The 25032-nt window shown below is 51.9% G+C and overlaps 1 long non-coding RNA gene across 5 annotated transcripts in view; it reads right to left on the bottom strand.

Annotated features, from left to right (window-relative positions):
* LOC129552814 (uncharacterized) overlaps positions 1 to 25032 on the bottom strand; it is a 43633-nt gene that overhangs the window by 1395 nt on the left and 17206 nt on the right. For 2 of the 5 annotated variants that reach the window (XR_016037101.1, XR_016037102.1), the window contains exons 3-4: positions 19743 to 19825; positions 223 to 6181 (exon numbers count right to left, since the gene is read on the bottom strand). This is a non-coding gene — a long non-coding RNA (uncharacterized LOC129552814). The remainder of the gene's footprint in view (positions 1 to 222; positions 6182 to 19742; positions 19826 to 25032) is intronic. The other 3 variants (XR_016037103.1, XR_008685327.2, XR_008685328.2) reach the window with 3 other exon arrangements.

Below are 25032 nucleotides of genomic sequence, written 5' to 3'. Positions count from 1 at the left end.
CCATCCCTTTTATCAGGAACCAAAAAGACCCTGAAGCTGGGAAAGACTGAAGGCGGGAGGAGAAGGGGACGACAGAGGATGAGATGGTTGGATGGCATCACCGACTCCATGGGCATGAGTTTGAGTAAGCTCCGGGAGTTGCTGAAGGACAGGGAAGCCTGGTGTGCTGCGGTCCATGGGGTTGCAGAGTCGGACACAACTGAGCAAGTGAACCGAACTGACCTGACCTGAATCCCATCACTCGCTCCTGCCGGGTGCTCTGGGAGGGGCTGGTACCCGGCCAGGCTCGGGGTCCACGGCTCCCAAGTCCTCCACCTCTGCTCCGACCAGGGCCCGGCTTTCGTCCGGCTTTCGCTCAGTTTTCTTGCTCTGAAGTCAGGACTTCAAAGACCTTGTGGGGGCTTGATGCGGGGGTCTCGGGGGTGTTTTTCAGCCCCAGGATCCTCGGGGAAGGCAGCCTTTGCAGCGATTCTGTCTGCCCCACACCTGGGGGAGCTGCGCCTCTCTGAGCCTGGGCGGGGCCGCAGGCCTGGGGGTGCCGGACGGCTGGTGCCTTTTTCCCTGGTTCTGGTGAGAGGGGCTGGCTGGGGGGGAGAGGGGCTTGGGCATCTGGCTGCGAACGTGAAAGAGCCCACGGATGACAGAGACGGATGCATGGGCAACACAGACCACAGCGTGTGGCAGGGTCGGGTGCTGGCGCGTGCGTGTGTGTGTGTGCGCATGTGCGCATGTGCGGGCCACAGGTGGGGCTGCGGAAGTGGGTGAGGCCGGCGGGGGGCCTGGGCTGGGTGCTGGGTGCAGTGGGGAGCCAGTGAAGACGCGGGCAGAGGCTGGGTGACCAGAATGGGGCTGCGTTTCGAAGCGACGGCCGGGCAGCTGGCAGGGCTGCCTGCAGCGACTCAGAATTGATGGGTGGACGGATGCTGTTGCATCAGACGCTGGCTCCCCAGCCTGGAACAAACTGCTGGCTGCTGACAGCTCTTTAAAATAATAGCACGGATGATCTATTAAGAGTGAGATGATACACAGCTGAAGTCTAACCTTCCACCCTGTGTCTTAGTCCGTGTGGGCTCCTACAGCACCGCCATGAACTGCGGCTGAAGCTTCAGATGTCTGCTCCCTGCGCCTCTGGCGCTGGCAGGCGGAGGTCCTGGTGCCCCGACCTGGTATCTGCTGGGGACTCGCTTCCCGGTTCACTGGTGGCCATCCTCGGGTGCTGTCCATACCTCGGGGAGGCTACGGGCCTGTCTGGGGACCCGGGTACAAGGACCCTGACCCCACTGTCAGTACCCCAACCCCACAACCTAATCACCGCCAAAGACCCCACCTCCTAACACCTTCCCCCGAACACACACGCATTTGGGGGAACACAGACATTCAGTCCAGAACACTCAGCTTCCCAAACTTTTTTTGGTTTCAATTTACCGATTGCTTATTTTTAAATATTGTTTTTTTCTGGTACAAAACTAACTCATGCTCACCATAAAACCCTGAAATATCATGGTTAGATGTGTGACGAAGAAAGGGGAGTCCGGGGACTTCGCTGGCGGCCCAGTGACTGAGACTCCAAGCTCCCAGTGCCGGGGGCTCGGCTAAATCTCTGGTCAGGGAGCCAGAACCCACAGACTGCAGCCAGGACTGGGTGCCGACGGCCAAGGCCCGGCACGGCCACAGAGACGCACACTAGAGAACGGGGCTGCCTCAAGCTCTTCCTCCCAGAAGCACATTTCCCTCCAGAGAGTCAGTGCACGTGTGGACTGGCGTTACGCTTGCTCTTCACCCAAGTAGGACACATGCTGTGCAGTTGCCCGTCTGCTCCTAATGGAGCAGCTCGGGGTTTCCCACCTCAGTAATCTCGACTCCACAGCGGCGCTGCCTGGGGTCCTGTTGGAAACGCGGCACTGCGGGCCCTCCCAGACCCCGGGGCCAGAATCTGCATCTACCAGCTTCCCAGGGTCCTGGCTGCCTCCCCAGTGCTGAGTGGGGGAGACCTGCTGGCCCTGGGTCCCTCACTCTTCTCAGTGGGTTTATGGGCATGGTATATGGAACCAATCTGCTAATATTTGTTTCCTTTTAAAAACCAGAATATTGCCCAGAATATTTGTTTCCTTTTAAAAACATACATACGGCACCATTTAGCAGTGCCACAGCAAATATTCCTGGGTGTGTGTGGGGCCATTTAAGTGTTTTACAAAGTTATCACCCGACACATTGTTTTGGGGGGTGTGTGTGTGTGTGTGCTAAGTCGCTCCAGCCGTGTCTGACTCTCTGCGGTCCCATAGGCTGTAGCCCTCCAGGCTCTTCTGTCCATGGGACTCTCCAGACAAGAACAGCTGGGTGGGTTGCCTTTTCCTCCTCCAAGAGATCTTCCCGACCCAGGAATCAAACCCGCATCTCTCACATCTCCTGCATGAGCAGACAAATTCTTCGCCACTAGAGCCACCTGTGAAGCCCTGCTTAGGGAAATTGTGTAAATATATTTTTTGAATGAACAGATGATGTCAATTTCCAACCAGAAACCTGGGCCAACTCCTCCAAATAGAGAGTGTCAGTGTTGTAGCCACGCGTTCCGGGAAGCAAACTCACTCAGAAGGATAATGCAGATAGTGGAGTGCAGGTTATCACACCAGGGGACCCAAGGCAGTCTCCTCTTAGCCGAGGACCCCGACCAGTTTTTGTGAAAACCATATATAACCTAAGTATACGCACAAACCCGCCTCCCCAAATTCCCTGAAACTAGTCTGAACAAAGGAAAAGAAAGTTACAATCAAAGTTAACCTGTGATCATATGTCTTAAGCCTAGGTAGTTAACAGTGGACAGTTATCAATAGGCCTGTGGTCATACCCCAATAAGCATAATAGAATTTATGATTCTGGAAGCAACAGTCAGAACTGTACATGGAACAACAGACTGGTTCCAAATAGGAAAAGGAGTGCATCAAGGCTGTATATTGTCACCCTGCTTATTTAACTCATATGCAGAGTACATCATGAGGAACGCTGGGCTGGAAGAAGCACAGGCTGGAATCAAGATTGCTGGGAGAAATATCAGTAACCTCAGATATGCAGATGACACCACCCTTATGGCAGAAAGTGAAGAGGAACTCAAAAGCCTCTTGAGGAAAGTGAAAGAGGAGAGTGAAAAGGTTGGCTTGAAGCTCAACATTCAGAAAACAAAGATCATGGCATCTGGTCCCATCACTTCATGGGAAATAGATGGAAAAACAGTGGAAACAGTGTCAGACTTTATTTTTTGGGGGCTCCAAAATCACTGCAGATGCTGATTGCAGCCATGAAATTAAAAGATGCTTACTCCTTGGAAGGAAAGTTATGACCAACCTAGATAGCATATTAAAAAGCAGAGACATTACTTTGCCAACAAAGGTCCGTCTAGTCAAGGCTATGGTTTTTCCTGTGGTCATGTATGGATGTGAGAGTTGGACTGTGAAGAAAGCTGATCGCCAAAGAATTGATGCTTTTGAACTGTGGCGTTGGAGAAGACTCTTGAGAGTCCCTTGTACCGCAAGGAGATCCAACCAGTCCATTCTAAGGGAGATTGATCCTGGGTGTTCATTGGAAGGACTGATGCTAAAGCTGAAACTGCAATACTTTGGCCACCTCATGTGACGAGTTGACTCACTGGAAAAGACTCTGATGCTGGGAAAGGTTGGGGGCGGGAGGAGAAGGGGACGACCGAGAATGAGATGGCTGGATGGTATCACCGACTCTGTGGACATGAGTTTGAGTGAACTCAGGGAGTTGGTGGTGGATAGGGAGGCCTGGCGTGCTGTGATTCATGGGGTCGCGGAGAGTCGGACACGACTGAGCGACTGAACTGAACTGAACACAGATAATTAGGGTATTCTTTTAGGATGGAGAGTCTAGGTACGAGCCCTGCGGTTCTTCCACGGCAGGGGTGGTTCTGGTTGTCCAGTTGGTATGTCGTTTCCAAAGATACTGGGCATAGAGCTCAAAGTACGAAGTCTGGCCCAAGATGGAGTCCTGCTTTCAAGGTGGAGCCTGTTCTGTCTGTTTCCTCCTTCATGAGGACCTGCCCCCGACCCCTTCCCTTCAGGACCTGCCCGGGGGTCCTCTTGGCCCACCTGACAGGTGGCAGGTCAGTGACCCCCCTCTGCAGTACCCTCACCAGCCAGCATCCTCCCCAGCAGCCAGCCCTCCGACTCCGATCGAGACCGTCCGGTCAGACCCAGGCCTGCTGCCCCGGCCGCTGTCCCGGGCCCAGGCCTGACCTTGTCCTCTGCTGTCCACTCTCAGCCTGAGAGCCTGCTTCGGCCCTTCCGGTCCCCCCACCAGCCGCCACCCCTTCCGCGCCCCACTGGGGCTCCTGGGCCTGGCCTCTCTGGCGTCCCGCGTGCCCTGTCTGCCTGCCGTGGCTGGAGCCGTCTCCCTGCCTGCTGCTCCCATGGGACCCCTGTCCCAGGGGAATCCTGCGGTCTTCTCTGCATCTGCGGAGGGAGCAGGTTGATTCCGGCTTCTTCAACTTCCTGCGGCCTGTTTCCACCTCCAGGGGCTGCCTCAGCTCCCCGCAGGAGCAGGCCGTGAACGAACGAGTGAGTGAGTCGATGCCTTCAGATCCTCCTGGGGCCTAGCCAGGTGAGCCTTCACCACGTGAAGAAAAAGACTTTCCAGGTGGCACTAGTGGTGGAGAGCCCCCCTGCCAACGCAGGAGATGTAAGCGATGTGGGTGCGATCCCTGGGTGGGAAAGATCCCCTGGAGAAGAGAATGGCCACCCACTCCAGTATTCTGGCCTGGAGAATCCCACGGACAGAGGAGCCTGGCAGGCTACAGTCCATGGGGTCGCACAGAGTCGGACAGGACTGAAGTGCTTAGCACGCAGTCATGCATGCTAATTACCGGATGCATGTTTTAGCCAAGAGCAGCGGGGGCCAGGTGAGCTTGAGCAAGGGGGTCAGATGCACCGGGAGACCCCTGGGGGAGGGTCTCCCAGTGAAGGTGGGCCTCTGAGCCAAGCTTGTCCTTGGGGCTGGAGTGTGTGGTTTGTTCAGTTTGCTTCAGGGTAAGCTCCCCAGGCGACACCCACTCACAGAGGACTAAGGAGCTGCCCCCAGGTCACAGACCTGGGCTGACATCTCAGCCGAGTAAAGGAAAGGGAAAAAAGTCGTAGCTGTACTTTGTGATTTTCAGTATTTTTAGTTTACAAGCCAACTATTCATCACATTAAGACATTGATCTATAAATAAAATTGAAGGCAGTGATACATCTGGGTCTTTGCAGGCCTCAAGTTGAGGCGATGATCTGTAAATATATTTGTCTGTGTCATTGATCCCTTTTTTATTAATGTCGCGGCTTTCACTGTGGTTATCAATTTCATTCCAGATTACCAAAGTCCTTACAAAACCTTTGTTCCCTGGCGTGGGCTACCTCGGTCAGCGCTTATGCATTGGAGTAACATAAAGTTACATCCACTTCTGGCTGGAGTTCAGCTGTGTCGTTAATTTTCATTAGCTCTTCCTGTTCTATGTACTTCTCCCCGTTTTCAGAGTATTTTCTATTATCTGGACACGCTTCTCCTTTGTGGAGCACACATGACCTAAATGCTCTTGAACTGAGGGGGGTTACATTTCTGACTCCAGTACTTTGGCCACCTGATGTGAACAGCTGACTCCATGAAAAAGACCTTGATGCTGGGAAGGACTGAGGGCAGGAAGAGAAGGGGGCGACAGAGGATGAGATGTCTGGAAGGCATCACCGACTCGATGGACGTGAACTTGGGAAACCCCTGGAAGATGGTGAGGGACAGGGAAGCCGTCCTGGTGTGCTGCAGTCCATGGGGTCGCAAAGGGTCAGACACGACTTGTCAACTAAACAAGAACACATTTCTGACATGGGCTCACTGTATCTTCTCGGCAAAAGTTAAGCCTATTTTTTAGTTATGTAAGATTTCTATTTTTTTCTTAATCTTTCTTTTTCGGGCGCTGGATCTTAGTTCCCAGACCAGGGTGGAACCCAGGCTCCTGCAGTGGAAGTGCACAGCCTTACCCACTGGGCCACAGGAAGACCCAGGTTTCTTGTTGCCGTTTACTAGTGTCTCTGCTGTTGACTCCACAGCGGGCTTTGTGGTCAGGCGGTTCTGCATCACGTTTCCCACGAACATTCTTGCACGAGACCATCCAGCCTAACTCACTGTTGGCGGTGACTCTGGTGACAAGGGAACAAGGGTGTCTTTAGCTGCCTTTAGCTCTATTTTTAAAATGCTTTGTCTTTCTAGACAGCTATCAGACTTATCTTGGTTACACTGTATTTTGCTTATATTTGAGCAAACTAGTAAAATGCCTGGAGAATCCCAGGGATGGGGGTGCCTGGTGGGCTGCCGTCTATGGGGTCGCACAGAGTCGGACATGACTGAAGCGACTTAGCAGCAGCAGCAGCAGTAAAAACTTGGATGTAAAAAAAACATGCACAAATAAACACACACACACCCTGGAGGGCTGCCCTTTCAAACTGCATAATGCTGCTCAGTGTCATCGCTGGCTACTTGACCAGGTCACTCAGATCTCAACCTAAATGCAGATACCGTCTTCTCCACTCAGAAACCCCGGGACTGTGATAATAATCCAGCATATTTTATTTTTTCTAAATGGAAATAGTTTTCTTTTGATTTCTTTTTATCAGAGTAAAATTCTTAGATACTATCAATAAGTTTGAAAAAAAAGGCAGGAGAAGCCGCTGTTGTCAGTGACTGCCTGTGCCCCCCACGTGGCTTGTGCCTGGGCGTCCTGGTACAAGGGGCTTTCTACTGGGCCCCACCTGGCATGCAGGTGGGCGGGAGCCTAGAGGGTTGGTGCCCCCAGGGGCAGCGCTCAGCCCAGCTCGGCTTCATCCCCAGCTGGGTGGGATTAGAGGGTCACTGGGCACGTCCAGCTACCCACACCCTCACCGGGGTGCTCACCATCCTGGCCGGACCCCCACTGCACTCAGACCTCCATCAGACCTGACTCGCTGAGGTCCCTGTCTCAAGGTCTGCTTCTGGAAGAATCCAGCTCAACAGAGCAGTTAAAAGAAACAAAACCTACTGCTAAGCCTCAAACAACGATCCAGAAATAACCAAGGGAAGGATATTCTTCCCAATTTTTCTAAATTCAAACTTGGTTTCCTCTTCTCTCAGCCCCAAATTCTTTCTTACACACGCGCACACACACGCACACACACACATACACACACGCGTGCACGCACACGCACACACGCATGCACACACCCTGGGGAGAAGGAATGTGGGGTCCTATCCTGTTCTTTCTGTTTCCCGAAGCCCTCGTGTCCCCGGGGAACGGATCAGTTGTGAGGATGGGGTCCAGCGGAGGATGGACTGACCCCCGGGGGCGTGGCAGGGCTGGCAGACAGACACACCCCTGGGCATCTCAGGTGGCTCCTTCTCCCTCCGAGCCCGAAGCCAGCAGACCTAGTCCCAGCTTCCTGCTGGTTTTTCCCTCTGCCCAGGGGGCCGCCCTGCCCCATGCTCACAGCGACACGGCCTCAACCCACCCAGCCCCAACCAGACATGACCTCTGCTTTGAAACTGACTTTGAGTCTCTTCCTCCGTGTCCCCAGACGTCTCCCTGGGTCAGAATTCCCTGGCGCCCACGTGTCGGCCCTGGCCTGTCTGCCCCCAAGGATGGGACCTGGGAGACACTTGTCTGACTCCTTAGAGGCCTCCAGAAAACATGCGTCCCCAGATGGACTGAAGTGAAGAGGTTGTCAGTGTCCACAGCAGCAGGGCTGGGAATCCCTGGTGGAGTCGCTTGGATCTTGAGGGTCCCACGGGAAGTTGTGGGCTCATTGTGATTATTTCAATTATCCACATTACAGCGTTTTTCGTTCTTTGGGGAGAATTTTTAACAGGTCCTTTAAAACAAGTTAAGTGGTCTTGTATTAAACTCTTGTGCTAATGCTATTTAGCACATAATGAGCTTAGACTTTAATTGTTCCACGTCAGTCGCAATAGGTAATGGATCACAGTCATGGAGGGTTTACCAGGAGCTGGGCAGTAGTCTAAGCTTTTAAAAACACGTCAGTTCACCTAGTGTCCCCAAGATCCCAGGAGGTGCAACAGACACAGTATTGTGGTCACCCCTCAGCTTGCTGGGGGGTGTGTGGGGGTTGGGCAAGTCAGCGCAGAGGGTGCTGGCTGGGGCTCCTTGGCGGGCTACCCTGGGACTTCGGAAAGGCCTTTCTACGTGTTCCCTGAAGGATAAAGTGCTGCTCGAATGGTGTTATGCTGGCGAAAAATGGGCCCCTCTAAACACACTGATTCACCAGTGTGAATGCGTATTAGGTAAGTCTTCGCATTCACCCAGCAGTGCTACTCCTACAAAACATCTTTCTTATGTTGCTTCCATAACATTTATACTGCTTAAAAAAATAGAAAGACAAATAATAACTCCCCAGAAGAAAACCATTATCTGTCACCTGGCAAGTGATTTATTGGCGGTTGGACCTGTGGCTTGGGAGAGCCGGGACTCTGTATAGACAGCATGATTTTCTTATTAGTACAGAGTGAATCTTTAGCAACAGTCAAATGCTGCCTAAACACCAGCTTTTCAGTGAGGCGTGTTTTAAACAGCGTGGTTGCAAAAGACACACCCGTAAATCGGGAGACCGGCGTCAGTCAAGGTCTCATGTTACCCAACCACGTGTCTCCTTTGTGAAAAGCGTGATTCACCTCTCGGGTGCCAGGAAAGCGCTCCATGTGGAGAGCTGGAGCGTGCACCCGAAGGTCCCCTCACCTGGGCAATGCCCACTGGCCCTTGCCACCTGCCACCTGTCTGAGGACCACAGAAATGTGCACATGTTCTGTTGTTCAGAGAGCAATTTCTGCAGGTTTTTAAAGAGTGGACGTTTATACCAACATGCATTTTGCTTCCTGTCTTCCTTCTGGTCAGTTGGTAAGAGCTGGCTTGTGCCATGAGACAGGCATTTTTCTGACCACAAACCGCATCACCACTAGAGCTTTATGGCATCAAGCTGGAACCTGAGCGTTCAAGACTAAAAGCCTCCGGCGTCCACTGAGCGGGTGGGAAGGGCGCCTGTCTGGGTTTGGTGTTAACCTGGGGCCATTTTCAGGATTTTACTTGGAAAACGAGGCAAGTCGAATCTTTTGTTTCTCAGTTGATTTCCCCAAAGAAAATAAATAGAAAACAAATTATTTCATTTGAGTAAGTGGTACATTTAGTACTGGAATTATGGGAACACTGTAGTGTTCAGTTAGGGAGCATTCACTCAGAGTTTATGGAACGGTTGGTGGAACGTTTCACAGCATTTATTGATCTATTTCTGGCATATGAATCCCCAGACAGGAACTGTCTATGGGCCAGATTTTACGACCTCAATATAGATCCAAAGCTTTTAATGCACCTTCTGCCTTTGTCATAATGTCACTGAGGAAATCAGAGTGGGTAGGAATGGCCCCCTGACATCAAATTCCATGTTTAATTATGGTAAGATGGCTCTGTTTTACATGGCCCTCACATCGGAAGATTTGAGAATAGTTCTTAGCTGATCTGGTCATGTGGCCTCTGAAATTAACTAAACTGGAGACCCTCCTTCGTGCCAACAGTGCAGAACCACTGCTGTGTTCCAGGGGCCTCAGGACACAGCTGAACCTGCCCGTCCACTACTGTCAAGAGAAGCATCAGGCCAGCACCCAAGCGGGCGTTCTTGTCGGCCTGTGTGTGTGTGGGCTCAGCTGCTCAGCCACTCTGTGGCCCAATGGACTGGAGCCCGCCAGGCTTCTCTGTCCATGGAATTTTCAGGCAAGAATGCTGGAGTGGGTTGCCCTTTCCTTCTCCAGGGGATCTTCCTGACCCAGGGATCAAGCCTGGGTCTCCTGCATTACAGCTGATGCTTTACCATCAGAGCCGCCAGGGGAGGCTTCACTGAGGTACAAATGATGAGTATATAAAAACACACCTATGTGATGGACTGAATTTGGTGAGTCTGGAGATTATCCCATTCCCACAGTCAGTAAACTGACCCCTCACCTCCCAACTCCTCACGCCCCTCTCTTTTTTGTGGTAAGAACACTGAACATGAGACCTACATTCTCAGCTAATTTTCAAGGATACAATAAAGTACTGTTCAGTGGCGGCACCATGCTGTACAACAGATCTCTGGAAACCGTTTCTCCTGCACACCTGAAACTTTATGCCTATTTGCTAATAGGTCTCCCCTCCCCCAGCCCCCAGTTCAACCATTCCACCCTCTGCTTCTACGAGTCTGATTGTTTTAGGTTCCTCGGATGAGTGGAATCGTGCGGGATCTGTCCTTCTGTGACTGGCTTGTTTCGCCATCCACAACGTTCTCCTGGCTCATCCAGGTTGCAGTACAGAAGAGAAGGTAATGCATATTCTTTTTTGAGACTGAATTATGTTTGATAGTATGTATACATTTTCTTTATCCACTTGCTGATGGACACACAGGTTGTTTCCACATCTTGGCTGTTGTAAGTGATGTGGCAATGAACTTGGGAGTGCGCAGTCCTGAGCCCTGGAGTAAGCTGTTCCCACTCGTGCAGATTCCCCCCTATTGACGTCACTCACCAGATGGTTCACTGTTTACTAGAGATGAACCCACGGTGATGCATCAAAATCACCCGTTAAACACTAAGTCCCCATCCGCCATCCCCTCCAACCTGACCCTAGCCCCTGGTATCTATTAATACCAATATACTTTCTGACTCTATGAATTTGACTATTCTAGGTACCTCATATATTTTTAATTCAAGTATAGTTGATTTACAACCTTGTGTTACTGTCTGGTGTACAGCAAAGTGATTTGTTATATGGCTCAGATGGTAAAGAATCTGCCTGCAACACAGGAGACACAGGTTTGATCCCTGTGTCAGGAAGATCCCCTGGAGAGGGGAATGGTACCCATTCAAGTATTCTTGCCTGGAGAATCCCATGGACAGAGGAGTCTGGTGGGCTATCATAAATAATCTACCTGCAGTGTGGGAGACCTGGGTTCAACCCCTGGATTGGGAAGATACCGTGGAGAAGGGAATGGCAACCCACTCCAGTATTCTTGCCTGGAGAATCCCCATGGACAGAGGAGCCTGGTGGGCCACAGTCCATGGGGCCGCAAAGAGTCAGACATGATTCAGTGACTAAACAACAGCAGCATATCAGTTCAGTTCAGTTCAGGCCCTCAGTCGTGTCTGACTCTTTGCGATCCCATGAATTGCAGCACGCCAGGCGTCCCTGTCCATCAACAACAGCATACATATACATAAATACATGTATTTGTGTGTGTGTGTGTGAAACTGAATACACTCTTTTTCGGCTGTGCTGCGAGGCCTGCGGACCCCAGCTGCCTGCCCAGGCGCTGAGCCCTGGCCGTCGGGCCGCAGGGGCTCGCCCTCTCTTCTTTCTTGGACTTTCCCAGTGTCGGTTACTGCAAGCGGTCGGGTGAGGCTCCCTGTGCTACACCGCAGTCCTTGTCTCTCTGTTCTGTATCTAGCAGTGCGTACCTGTTAACCCCAAACTCTTCATTTATCCCTCCCCTATTCCCTCTGATACACGAGTTGGTTTTCTGTGTCTGTGAGTGTTTATGCTTTGTGAATAAGTTCATTTGTATGGTGTTTTTTTAGATTACGCACACAAGTGACATCATGTGGCATTTGTCTTCCTCTGACACACTGTGTATATCTTAAGTCAGGACGGGATCATAGGTGCATATGGCTTCTTGGCTCCCTTTTCTTGTTTCCCTCGCTTGTCTCCTTCCTGTTGCTGGCTTCCCAGTGAGATCTGGTCCGTCTTGGTTGACCCTCAGGCTACAAGTGAGACCCTGGCTCTCGTGTCCTATGGGGGCCCACCAGAGCCTGGTTCACTGCAGGGGAGCGGGGTGGGAGCCCCAGGGCTACGATGGGATGAGACTTGCCCCGGGAGTCACCTGGAGATGGGGGAGCAGGGTCCAGACACGCGGTTTACCGTCTCCTCACGTATCGACAGGAGGATATGTGGTTTTGCCCTAACCGAACCCCAGTCTGGGGCAACTCAGAAAGTGTGCTGTGTGTCCCCAGGGAGATCGCAGGGCAATCAGGCCAGGAACCGGCCGCTCTTTCGGGGACCCCTCAGTGCTAGAACGCTGAGCAAGGAAGGGGTCATCCCTTGTACTAGCTTCGTTTTTTTTTTTTTTTTTTTTAATGTAACTGTATATTTAGCACTTGGTTCCACTTCACAACATGTAGGCCCAGATCACTCCTCTGGAAGCTGCAGAAGGCTCTGGGACGAGGTTGCATCACACGTGGGCTTGCCCTTCTCTCCCGAATGGCTCGTGCGCGTGTCCACGAGGTGGGCTTCCTGCCCCCCTCTTTCTGCTTGCCGGCTCCAACTGCTTATTAACTTTGGGTCGTCCCTGAGGTCGCTGTTCCCAGTGGTTAATGTCCGCTCGCCCTGTGACATAAAGCTGCCAGAAGGAGGCTTCAGCTGGTTTACTGCGAGGCCTTTTTGAGCCATAGGTTAATATATTAACGAGGACTGCGGTGGCTACCCCACATTAAATAACGGCTATGAGCGACTGGAAGAAAAACATCCTTATCGTCTCCTGCAGAGCCTGAGATTGATGAGAATGGATCACTCTGCCAAGAGAGCTCAAAAATATTACAACCTTCTATTCCTCTGCAGCTCAGATGACTGTGTCTTCATTTCTACGTTATTGAAAAAAAAAAAAAACAAAAACCCTCTCACGATGGTTCTGAGCTAAAAACATATTAAATCATCACGTTAATTATATCGAAACAGCCCACTGAGACTCTGTCCCTAATCTGGTTTAAACTTGGCATCTCCAGCTCATCCAATATTTTATTTCTATGCGGGGTCATATTAGTCAGTTGGGCAGGAGCGGCTCTATTTATTTATCTTATTAGTTTATTTTGGTCAAGTAGTAAATTATGATGAATTATGATAACGCCTCCATTTATGCCTATCTCACGATCACACACAGACGATGTGTAAAGTCTAAACAGAGCCGAACTATTGACACTTCCATAACCGTTCTCTCTGCTTTTCCAGAAGAATCTAAGTGGCTCAGAATATTCTGGATTCTATTTTTTTCTCCAAAACATTCCCGTTTTAGTGTTTTGTTTACAGCATGACCACTCTGTGGTCATGTGCAAGGAAAGACAGGAGAATCACACAGAGTGTGACGATGTGCTTTAACCGAAGAGAAAACAGATGCGGGTGGGGGGTGGGGCACACCTCTGGCCCCAGGACTTGTCTGTTGCCTGCAGGTTTCACCCAGTATGCCCAGGAAGAGCAGCCGGGGGGTCCAGGCTCCCCGAGACCCACGCAGGCCCTCAGTGTCTCGAGGACCATCCAGGGAGGGACATGAAAACCCGACAGTCTTCCTCTAGTTCCTTAGACTCACTTCCTGGCAGCCTCTCCCCAACGGAGGGGCTGGTCCTGCTGGACCCTCAGGTTCGGGCAAGAGCATCTTTCCTGGGCAAGGCCTCCCAGGGCACCTTCATTAACACGGGAAATCTCTCATGACTCAGGCTCTGGCCCTGAGCTTCAAGGCTCAGGATCTCGACGGCAGCTGAAGTCCTAGGGCGAGCAGGTGAGAGGGGCCCGGAGCTGTTGGGGCGTCGGGAGTACTGCCCGATCCCAGGCAGGGGTAGGGCCGGGCTCCTCGGGTCAGGAGGCGAGGGGCAGGCATCCCTCCTCCAGCCTGTGGCGGCCAGAGCGCAGACGAGAGAGGGCAGGAGAGCCACCCCACGGCCGCCCGGGATGCTGCCAGCTCAGAGAACCGCCAGGGGTCTGTCCAACGGCTCAGCTGGTAAAGACCCTGCCTGCCAGTGCAGGAGACGCAAGAGACGTGAGTTCAAACCCTGGGCCGGGAAGGTCCCACAGGGAAGGAAATGGAAGCCCACTCCAGTTCTCTTGCCTGGAAAATTCCATGGACAGAGGAACCTGGCGGGACGCAGTCCATGAGGTCACCAAGAGTCGGGTGTGACTGAGTGAGCGCGCGCGCACACACGGCATCCGTCCTTCTCTGGGCCCAGTGTCTCTCTTCCACGGTGGGCTGCGCTGACTCTCGGGGCCGGGAGCACTGAGGGAGAGGCAGGCAGTGGACACAGGTGGCCCAGATACACCCAGCTAAAGGCACGGGGGGTCGGGGCAGGTGGGTCCTCCTGGGGACAAACAGCTCACGCAGCAGGGACCCACTGAACTGTCACGTGAGGGGATCACACAAGCCCAGACTCTGCAGGAGTGGGGTGACCAGAAATGAACGGGGTGAGACCACGCCAGCTCCCCAGGGTCCCGCCCCAGGCTGCCTCTTCGAGGAAGAACCCCCCAAATGGCCACTCTGTCATGGGAGGGGGTGAGCAGGGAGGTCGCGTGCAGAGACCGTACCCAGGTCCCGGGGGAGGGCGGGGGTCGTCACCTCCCTCTCCGACTGCAGCCCAGGGCCTCGGGCAGCCTGGACCCCACCTTCACGGCTGCCCCCCAGCCCGTCTTCTCCTGGCATCCCTGGTCTCCGTTTGCATGCTCTCACTCCTTGCCAAGTCTCCCTCTCTCGGGCACCCGTTTGGCAGATCGCCGGAGCACTACTGCTGTTGGAATAGAACGAGCGAGGTGGCAGCGCTTCAGGTAAGACAGAGAACCACCAACCACTTTCAAGGCGGAATCAGGCCTTTTGGATGTGTGTGCGGGAGGGGGATGGCTTTTTACCTGCTCGTCTGAGATTCACGACTGCGAACTGGGCAGCCGCTGTGATCTAAGGCACCGACTCTGTAATCAGGTGAGGATAATTTTGAATTAGCAGGTTTGACTGATGTTGAGTCGGAGGAAGGATAAGCATGAAGGCTTTTCCTGTGCACATGTTGGGAGGACTCACGTTTTAATTACGGTTCGACGGAGCATCGGATCTTAGTTATACAGTGCGAATCATGCGCATGTCCATGCGTTTTCCCCAAATTTGGTATCACCTCGCCACGCGACAGTTCTGGGTCAGCTTCTTCCCATGTGCACCCTGGGAGGGTCTGTGGGGCCGTGGAGGTGAAGTGTGGGAACCGAGCTTTCCTTTCGGCTCCACTCTTACACATCCTGGTCCCGGGTCTCGAACGGTATCACAATTTTCATTGCAACCATCAATCATGACTTGGAAAACTCACGAGGAAAAGGAAGCCTGTTGCACTGACCCCTATTTCTGCCATTCCTGTTTCCTTCCTGATGCTCCAAGATGCCTTCTTTTGTCACTTCTGTAACATCTGAAGAACTTCCTTCAGCCATGTTCGAAGGGTTGTTGGGGCTTCCTCAGGGGCTCAGTAGTAAAGAACCCGCCTGCCAATGCAGGGGACACGGGTTCAATCCCTGGGTCAGGAAGATCCCCTGGAATAGGAAATGGCAACCCACTCTAGTACTCTTGCCTGGAGAGGTCCGTGGACAGAGGAGCCTGGTGGGCTATACAGTCCATGGGGTGGCAAAGAATCAGACACGACAGAGCACACACACATGAAGGGCTATCAGCAACAAATTCTTTTAGTGTTTTCTTCTGAATATGTCTTCTTTCCCTTTAGTCCTGAAGGATAGTTTTACTGAGGCTACAGAATTTGTGGCTCACAGGTCAGTTTTTCAGCCCTGGACAAGTGTCATGCCTTTTCCTCTGGTCTCTGGGGTTTCAGATGACAAAGCTGCTCTAACTGAATTGATGTTCATCTGTCGGTAATTTGTGCCTTTTCTCTGGCTGCTTTCATGATTCTTTGTCTTGAGTTTCCTGAATTTAATTACAACATGTCTTGGATGGATTTCTTTGGGTTTATCCTGGCTCAGCTTCTTGACTCTGTAGCTGTATGTCTTTTACCACATTGCCCAATTTTTCAGCCACGGTTCCATGGACTCCTCTTTTGGTGTCTGAGCATGTTCAGTTGTGTCTGACTCTTTGCATCCCCATGGACTGTAGCCCACCAGTCTCCTCTGTCCATTGAATTTCCCAGGCACAATCCCAGGGATCGAACCAGCATCCCTCGCACCTTCTGCATTGGCAGGCAGGTTCTGCGTCACCAGGGGAGCCTTCTCTCAGCCCCACTGGCTTTGCTTTCTTCTGGGCTCTGATGTGGTGCCTGCGGGATCTCTGGGTACTGTCCAGCAGGCCCTGAGCTCTGCGCACGTCTCTCAGTCGATTTTCTCCGTTACTGAGATCGTGTAGACTCTGCTGATCTGTCCTCAAGGTCCCTGCTCCACGACTGAGGGTGGCCACTGAGTTTTCTATTTTGGTTATTGTAGTTTTCAGTTCTTTAATTTTCTTTGGTTCTTTAAAAAAATAATGTCTATTTCTCTGCCAAGGTTTCTGCCCTCTCGTCCGTTTTCAGAGGCCCTGGAGCTCCTCCCTGGTGACCTGTGTTCATGGTTGCTTCAAAGCCCCGCCCGATGAGTTCAGCATCTGACCTGGTTTTGGTGCAGACACTATCTGGCCGTCATTCCCCACCCCGGTGGTGACGTTCCTAGTTCTTGGGATGGCGTGCGGTCTTTGGCTCCGCCCAGGACACTGAGGTTGCTGCGTTAGGAGGCTGGTGCCGTTAGGGTCTTCTGTTTCAGCCGGTGGTCGCCGCGTTTAGGTTCAGCACACGGTTCTTGGCTTCCTTCCTTGGCGGTGGCTCCAACGGCAGTCTGATGCTTGGCGTGCTCAGTCTGCTTGTTGCCTGGTGTTGGTGGGGCTCCCCTGGCCCCTGCTGGTGCCATCTAAGGGGTGAGGGAGTCTTCCCCAGGCCAGGCCACCCGATGCCTCAAGGGGAAGAGTCCCCAGCCCCAGAGCCTAGAGCGTCTCGTGGCCCAGATGATGGGTCTTCCCCCGGCCCTGGATGGGACGCCGCCGGGCTGCTGGCCGTCCAGTGTCTCCAGGTGTGTGCGGAGTGTATCCTCTGGTCCCTTCCGGCCAGTCCCCTGATGATGCTCTGGGTCAGCTGGTCTTGTCAGGGGGCAGAACTCCCGTTTGTTGTGGGGGAGGGACCAGCCTACCCGGCTCACCTCCTGTTCAGGGCTGCGGGTCAGGAGACGCCCGGCCTGGCCCCTGTGCTGCTGGTCGGGGGTTGTGAGATGCCCCCCTGCCCTGGTGTCCCTCCAGCCTGGGCCCCTGACCGACTTGCTTCCCTCTGCCCATCTTTCAGAGTTCTCCTTTGAGTCTTCCTAGTCCTAATCTGCTCTTTATCACAAGACCCTATTTTAATTCTCTATACAGCATTTATCAATCATAACCTGATACTTAATTGATGAATTATAATTATCAATTACATTTGCCCTTTTCCTAAATTATAAGCATGGGACTTTCCCTGGTGGCTCAGATGATAAAGAATCTGCCTGCAGCGCAGGAGACCCAGGTTTGATCCCTGGATTGGGAAGATCCCTTAGAGAAGGGAACAGCCACCCACTCCAGTATTCCTGCCTGAAGAATTCCATGGACAGAGGAACCTGGTGGGCTGCTGTCCATGGAGTTGCAAAGGGTCAGACATGACTGAGTGGCTAACACTTGCACTTTTGGGGGCTTCCTGGGTAGCTCAGGTGGTAAAGAATCTGCCTACAATGCAGGAGACCCCACTTTGATTCCTGGGTCGGGAAGACCTGCTGGAGAAGGGGTAGGTTACCCACTTCAGTATTCTTGGACTTCCTGTTGGCTCAGCTGGTAAAGAATCCAGAGTCGGACACAACTGAGCGACTTTCACTTTCACTTCAAGCATAGGGTAGCTGAGCTGTAAGCACTGTTGTCTATTTATGTAAGTACCTATTTACCAACTTTATTTATGCAAGTATTCTAAGTGCCTAAGGTGGTTCAGACAGTAAAGAATCTGCCTGCAGTGCAGGAGACTGGAGTTCGATTCCTGGATCAGACCGATCTCCCGGAGAAGGGAATGGCACCCCACTCCAGTATTCTTGCCTGGAGAATCCCATGAACAGAGGAGCCTCGCAGGCTACAGTCCATAGGGTCGCAGAGTCAGACACGACTGAATGACTTTCACTGTGTTTTTTGCAGAATAGCGCAGAGTACAGAGAAAGTCAATACTGATGAGCTGAATGGATGAAACTAAAAAGAAAAAGAAGAGGGTGACGGTGGACGTCTTCTCCACCCCAAGCGAGACATCAGGTCACGCTGCTCAGAACACGGAGGAAGGACAACTCTGGCCTAGGATGGATCAGGCGTGTGCAGACACTCTGCACAGAGAGGAAGCGTGATTCTCTCCCTCTGCAGGTATTAACGGATGGACGATGACAGCGCGACTCTGTAAACAGCCCAAGGCAAGAGTGAGGGTGTGGGTGCGTCTAGGGGAGCACTCAAGTGAGGAGCTTGGGCAGCTTGGGCCTGGCTGGGCCGTTGCCACACTCACACGTCACCTCACTGAAGCCCCATGGCCCATCTTGGGGAAGCAGAGGTGCTCTCTGCCACCCCCTGGGGTGCCCCGGAGAACAAGGTCCTCTGTCTGCTCGTCTGCTGTTGGCTGTTGCGGACCACTGGAATCACTGTGAAAGCAGCTAACCTAATCACATCCTGCTCCTTGTGGGAAGAGGAGAACCCAGTTCACAACTACTGCCAGCAAGCACGTGCCCCTCGTTTGGCCAGCCCTGGGACAATACCAGGTCCCTGTGTTAGCCTGTGGGCCGAACACAGACTTATTTGCTTTTGCTAACGAGACAGAATTAGAAGGCTGGGATTTTTTACAATGTTAGACATTATACTCTATAAGCCAACCAAGCTAATTATTTACAGGGATCAAGGATATTCACTGCCACCCCCTCAGTCTACTATTTATTATTGTAACATATCTGAAAGGAGTTATCCACATCTGAATGTAAATGGAAGAGAGTATTCATGGCTTCATAATAAAAAGTTTATCCCTGTAAATTTTGAAAATTAATCTGATTTATTCCTACTCGGATTTCCAATGCTTCTGGAACAATCTTTCACAAACAACTGTGTGGTTTCTCATCAGTGACCTGACTGTAGAAGCTGGCTGGGTCAATTTCAAAAATAACCCCTGAGTTTATGTGACACAACTATATGCATGTTTTTTTCCCCTGTAATTGTAATTTAGATAACAGACTAAGTTCCACTCTCAAGACACAAGCACAGCTGTTATCGCGAGAAGCGCTGAGTGGGCAGCCTTAGCGGGGAGTCAGAGTGTCTGCCGGCTTCTGCACTTGTGGGAATGAAGGCTGATGACTCAGGGGCTCAGTCAGGAGGGTTGGTCGCTGACAACAATCACAGTGAGCTGGCCAAAACCTTCATCTGGACAGAAAACCCAGATGAACGTTTGGGCCAACCCAACAGAACCCAGCCCTCTGAGACCTTCAAGAACACACTCAGACACACACACACACACACACTTACATAAAGGCAGGGGGCTGGGTAAGCATTGAGTGCTCAGCCTTTAATTTTCAAAACAGCCAACTGAACAAATCAAAACCCACAAGGTGAAGAGCGTACCAACTATCCAGGGCATGCACACAGTGTGGACAGAGTATCATTCAGCCCAAACACTTCCTCCATCCTCAACTCAAACAAAATTATAACTTCCCTATATTGCAACCATAGCTCTAGAGCCTAAAACAGTATAATGTGGTAATATGATATGCTCTGTAGCATGAGCAGCATAATGCATAACACATAACGCACAACACAATACAGCCGCATTGTAACAGAGCAAATAAGGCCGTGGAAAGGAACACAGCATAACGCTATACACAATGGCACCTTTAGCTGGACTTCTGCAACTTACTCAGGTCCTTTCCAAATCCGTGCTGGAGAGACTGAACCCAGGCAGCAGTCGAGTGTCCATGGACACTGAGGCCTCCAATACACCTGCAGAGACAGCCAAATTGCAAAGTTTCAAATGATGCCTTAACAGTGTCTTTACATTGGAAAAATCAAAACAGCAAAAACCACCTCAGACTGGGTAACATGTGTGATTAGTTGCTCAGTTGTGTCTGACTCTGCGACCCCATGGAGTGTAGCCTGCCAGGCTCCTCGGTCTGTAGAATTTTCCAGGCAATAATACTGGAGTGGGTCGCCACTTCCTTCTCCAGGGGATCGTCCCGACCTAGGGATCGACCCCATGTCTCCTGCATCTTCTGCATTGGCAGAGGGATTCTTCACCACTGAGCTACCTGGGAAGCCCTAGACTGAGTAACAGTGCCACACAGTTTCGACCATGTGAGTAATAAACGTTAGAGGCAGGCAAGCAAATGATGACAAAAATATTGTTTCAAATCAGCAGTTTTCACTGTGCCCACAACAAACACTTATCAAGAGAGCCGACGAATATGAAAACACCTACATCTCGTTAGAATACCAAAACATGTTCTGGGAACATCTGAATTCATAAATTGCGGGATGAATGTTTTCAACATGCTGGCCTGATATAATTCACGCAGATTATTTCTTGCCCTAAGAGCACTCTTTTGCGCTGTGCATTATAGGAATGTCAGGCTGGATTTATATGAAGGGGGATTTCTGTAGGCGGTATTATTGATGGCAAATGGAAAATTCACCAGACACTGGAAATCGGAAGTACTCCTGGAAAACCTCTTTTTCACTTGAAAGGGCTATAAATCTAAAAATAATCTTACATTCACAAGCAATCCTTTTATGCAATAAGTTGATAGCAAATATATTACCAAAGAGACACATAATTACCTTAAAATCTACCACAGTTAGAAATGTATTGGAACTCTTAAAACATAATTTAATTTCATACTAGTAAAAAATATAACATATTTTTAACTGTTCATTTTTTTGAGTTTCATCTTTTATTCTCAGATATATAAGGGAAAAGTAGGATTATGTCTAAACTAATATCCTAGACTGCCCCCGGGAGCTCCAAACTGTCTAAATATATTAGAGGCTGATTTTGATGAGCAAGAGAAAGGGGACTTTCATCATCCCTTTCAGTGCATAGAACCAGCACTCCTGAGCTCTCCAACCCGGCAGACAGCATGTCCACGGCGCTGCCTCCCCGAAACCGGACCTTCTGTGGATAGAAGGGAATGGCCTGGATCTATAGCAGCTAGCCCAGGGTTTTCTAGCTGCATTTAGAATTACTGATGTGGCCAGCTCACTTCAGTTCAGTCACTCAGTTCGTGTCTGACTCTTTGCGACCCCATGGACTGCAGCATACCAGCCCTGTCCATCACCAACTCCTGGAGTTTCCTGAAACCCATGTCCATCGAGTTGGTGATGCCATCCAACCATCTCCTCCTCTGTCGTCCCCTTCTCCTCCTGGCTTCTATCTTTCCCAGCATCAGGGACTTTTCCAATGAGTCAGCTCTTTGCATCAGGTGGCCAAAGTATTGGAGCTTCAGCTTCAGCATCAGTCTTTCCAGTGAATATTCAGGACTGATCTCCTTTAGCACCGGCCAGCTCAAGGAGGCATTTTATAGCTCCACCTGCATCTCCTCTGCCGTCTACAGCGGCATTTCCTTCCCCATCTCCGTCTCCACGTCTCTGTAACTGGGTATCTGCCTCTACATCCGCCACCATTTTGACGTCCACAGCAAAACCACAACTGCACGTCTAGCGTCTCCGCGCACACCCCTCGCCATGATGGCTCTACGTCGGCCTCTGTCTGCGCCGTGACCCCATCTCATCTAGACTCATCCTCCCTCCTGGGGCGGCTGCGGAGAACGGAGAGCGAGTTCTGGACTTGCAACTGACATCTGAAGGCTGGTATTGCCTCTGTGGTTTACTCACTGTGCAAATTATTTTAACTCGCTAACTACTCTAACTACTAACTGGGTAGTTACTTCACCCCATCATATTTGAGTTTCCTCATCTGTTAAAAAGGTCTGCTCATCCTAGTTTATCTTGCTGGGTTACTGTAAATAATGGATAGCATGTGGTTTGTGAGCTACAAAATGCCATATAAAGTAAAACATTATTAGTGATAAAATAAGCCCAGTTTGGGAAGTGCTAATAAATTAGGATAAATTCTCATTTTAAGGCTCCTTCTCCAGTGAGCGACTGTAGCTTATCAGGCTCTCTTCACTTCGGGAGAACCTGTGGGCTGTAGAGGAGGAACCAGGGGCCGGACCGCAGAGGTCTCTCCACTCTCAACCGGTCCCTTTCAGTGAAACCAACATTGTCGGTTGATTTCACTCAAAGAAATCGCCTTAAGACCCAGGGTGCGCCCATGATTCAGGAGAAATGCAGTGTAGAGATAAGCAGGATACATAGCATCACCTTCGGTGCAAAATATGCCAGTCCTGTGATTTGTGACGGGCTCCGGTGCTGGAAACCTGGGACCCGGGCGAGGTGAGCGATTGATGGCTCCGAGGCCCACGAGCGGGGAGGACGCGGCGCCGGCGCCGGCGCGGACCCGGCGGAGCGCGTTTCGCTCGGCGCGCCTGCCCCCTAGCGGTGCCGCGGCGCCTCCCCAGAACGCCCTCCCGAGGACCAACTGCGGACCGCTGGGGAGCGAAGGGAGGCCCCGGCCTTTGTCGGGGAGTGGCACCCCAACCTCTGCTCACGTTTTTGACACTCAAGTCCAGACACGCAGCGCTCCCATCAGACAAACAGGTTACTGAAGCGTTTTCCAAAGCAACGCTTGTTTGGTTCTTGCCTTGAGCTTCATTTGATTATCTTTTTTTCTTTTGGGCCACTGGGCATGTGGGATCTTAGTTCCCTGTCCAGGGATTGAACCCGCTCCCCCTGCTGAAAGCGGGGTGTCCTAATTACTGGACCACCAGTGCCTGAAGATTTCTTGACTTGGAGACAAACAGCTACCTCTGGAAAAGACCCTGATGCTGGGAAAGATCTAAGGCAGGAGGAGAAGGGGACGACAGAGGATGAGATGTCCAACTCCATGGACATGAGTTTGAGTAAGCTCCGGGAGTTGGTGATGGACAGGGAAGCCTGGCGTGCCGCAGTCCACGGGGTGGCAAAGAGTCGGACACGACTGAGTGACTGAACAACAGCAGCAGCCACCTCTATAGCCCTGTTCCCGCTGTGACTTCCCGGGCATGGTCGACAGCAGGCCTTGGCGGAGAAGCTCTGGGAGAAGGTGTTAGGCGCTGGAGAGGGAAATTGCAGGCGCGGGTGCTGCCCTTAGAGAACTGATGCCTAGAAAGACAAATGCACCAAAAACCACCACCACGTCAAGAACTTCTGCGCGCATGGCACAGTGAGGCACAACGCAGCGCAAGGGTCTCAGGCTGTTTGTGTATGTTTGGCTCGATTTTTTAAAAAAATGTGTATTATTTATTTGATTAATTTGTTTGGTCACACGGGATCTCGTTGCAGCATTCGGCATGCTAGAGATCTTGAGTTGTGTGTGGGATCTAGTTCACTGACTGGGGATTGAACCCAGGCCCCCTGCGTTGGGAGTGCGCAGTCGGAGCCACTGGACCACCAGGGAGGTCCCAGCTTGATGTTTTACAGTCACAGAACCCTCCCGAGAAGGTCAGCTCTGGAAAGCAGCGAGCGCAGCTAATGAGGGAGTGTTTTTCTGTCCTCCCAGGTCACAGCTTCTCATACCGCCCTCCAGGCCCCACCTGCGACCCGGGCCCTCTTCCCACCGTTCCCGACGCGCGTTTTTGCGCCCTGACGGCTTGCAGACAAAGTGGCGCCTGCGCTCAGACTGTAGGCGCGCCAGGCGGCCCCGCGCACTCTCCGACTCGCTCTCACACTGCGTGTCTGGGGGTTATGGCGCCGACTTCCTGGATAGAGTGAGTTTTATGACGCTCACTTGAAACTTGGTGTAAAAATGCTGTAAAAGAAGAACATGGAGAAGGAAATGGCAACCCACTCCAGTATTCTTGCCTGGAGAATCCCAGGGATGGTGGGCTGCCGTCTATGGGGTCTCACAGAGTTGGGCACGACTGAAGCAGCAGCAAAAGAACATTAGTAGCAGGATGTTTAGCCACGCCAGTGCCCAGGAGCCCATGAAGGTGACCAAGATATTTCTGATCAGGCTTACAAGCTACACAGATGAGCCCTTCCAGCTCCTTTAGTAACGCTTGGCAGAGGGGCTTTGGTGAGGCGTCTTCTGCTGTGAGTGACCCTGGGCTCGCTGTGCGGAAAGGCTGCCCCCCGGGGCGCAAGCAGCCCCGGCCAGACCAGACTGCAGTGAGCAGGAGTCTCGGAGAAGCTTCTCAGGGTCCTGGCTGCTGGGCATGGCTTGCAACCCCAAAGCCAAGAGCCAACACAAAGATGTCAGTTCTCTTAGAGGCTCACGGAACTATTCCTTGCTTTAAACAGAAGACTCAAATGTAAAAAAAAAAAAAAAAAAAAGGCAATTCTCCATAACTCAAATCCAGCCTAAGACTGAGAGGATTTGGAGGGGTTTGGCAATAACAACAAACTACAGAAAAGCTGATCTGCAAAGTTAAAGGTTTGAAAGGAACGCGGCAAGCACAGCACGGGGACAAGACGATGCTCTCAGTGGAGCCACCCCAACCCCAGCCCGCTCCCTGTCTCCACAGGGTCACTCCCAGGCCTGGCTCTTGGGGCTACACCTCGGCGGCAGGGGCAGAGCCTCAGTGCAGGCAGCTGTCCTCAGCGGGCCTGTGGTCGGGGCTGCAGCCCCGGGGGCGCCCGGGCGAGGTCTGCGTCCTCCTGGTGGATTCCCTGACTCGCCGACGGGCACTGTCTCCTCTCCCAGGCCTGGTGGCGAGTGGAGACTCAGATGTGACCCACCCCCTTGCCAGGCAGCTCTGGCTCTGTCTCCACCAGGTCCCCACGGAATGCTTTGCTGGGAGGCGGCCTGGGCGTGATGATGCCTTTGCCGAAAGCACCTGGGCTGCTTTGACTTCATCTGGAAACTCCCAGGAGGGAGCAAAGGAGAAGAAACTCCCATGGGGAATGTGGGGACCGCCTCCAAGGTTTGAACAAATGCAAATAAATATGTACAAGGACCTTTGCACAACATCGTTTACACAAGAATGCATGCAATAAGGACTAGTCAGTGGATGACTCAGCAGTGGTGAGAGGGTGGAGCGCTCTGCCTGGAGGACGGCCGAGGTGACTCTGCTCCCCGTGTGCGCCCAGGGGAGAATAAAGGAGAGGCCTGACCC

The sequence above is a fragment of the Moschus berezovskii genome, chromosome 3 (assembly GCF_049115385.1).
Source record: "Moschus berezovskii isolate FMDL1 chromosome 3, NW_MosBer_1.0, whole genome shotgun sequence".
In the NCBI taxonomy this organism is placed as follows: Eukaryota; Metazoa; Chordata; class Mammalia; order Artiodactyla; family Moschidae; genus Moschus; species Moschus berezovskii.
The sequence above is the reverse complement of the archived record's forward strand: the minus strand, read 5'-3'. Positions and strand labels throughout refer to the sequence as shown.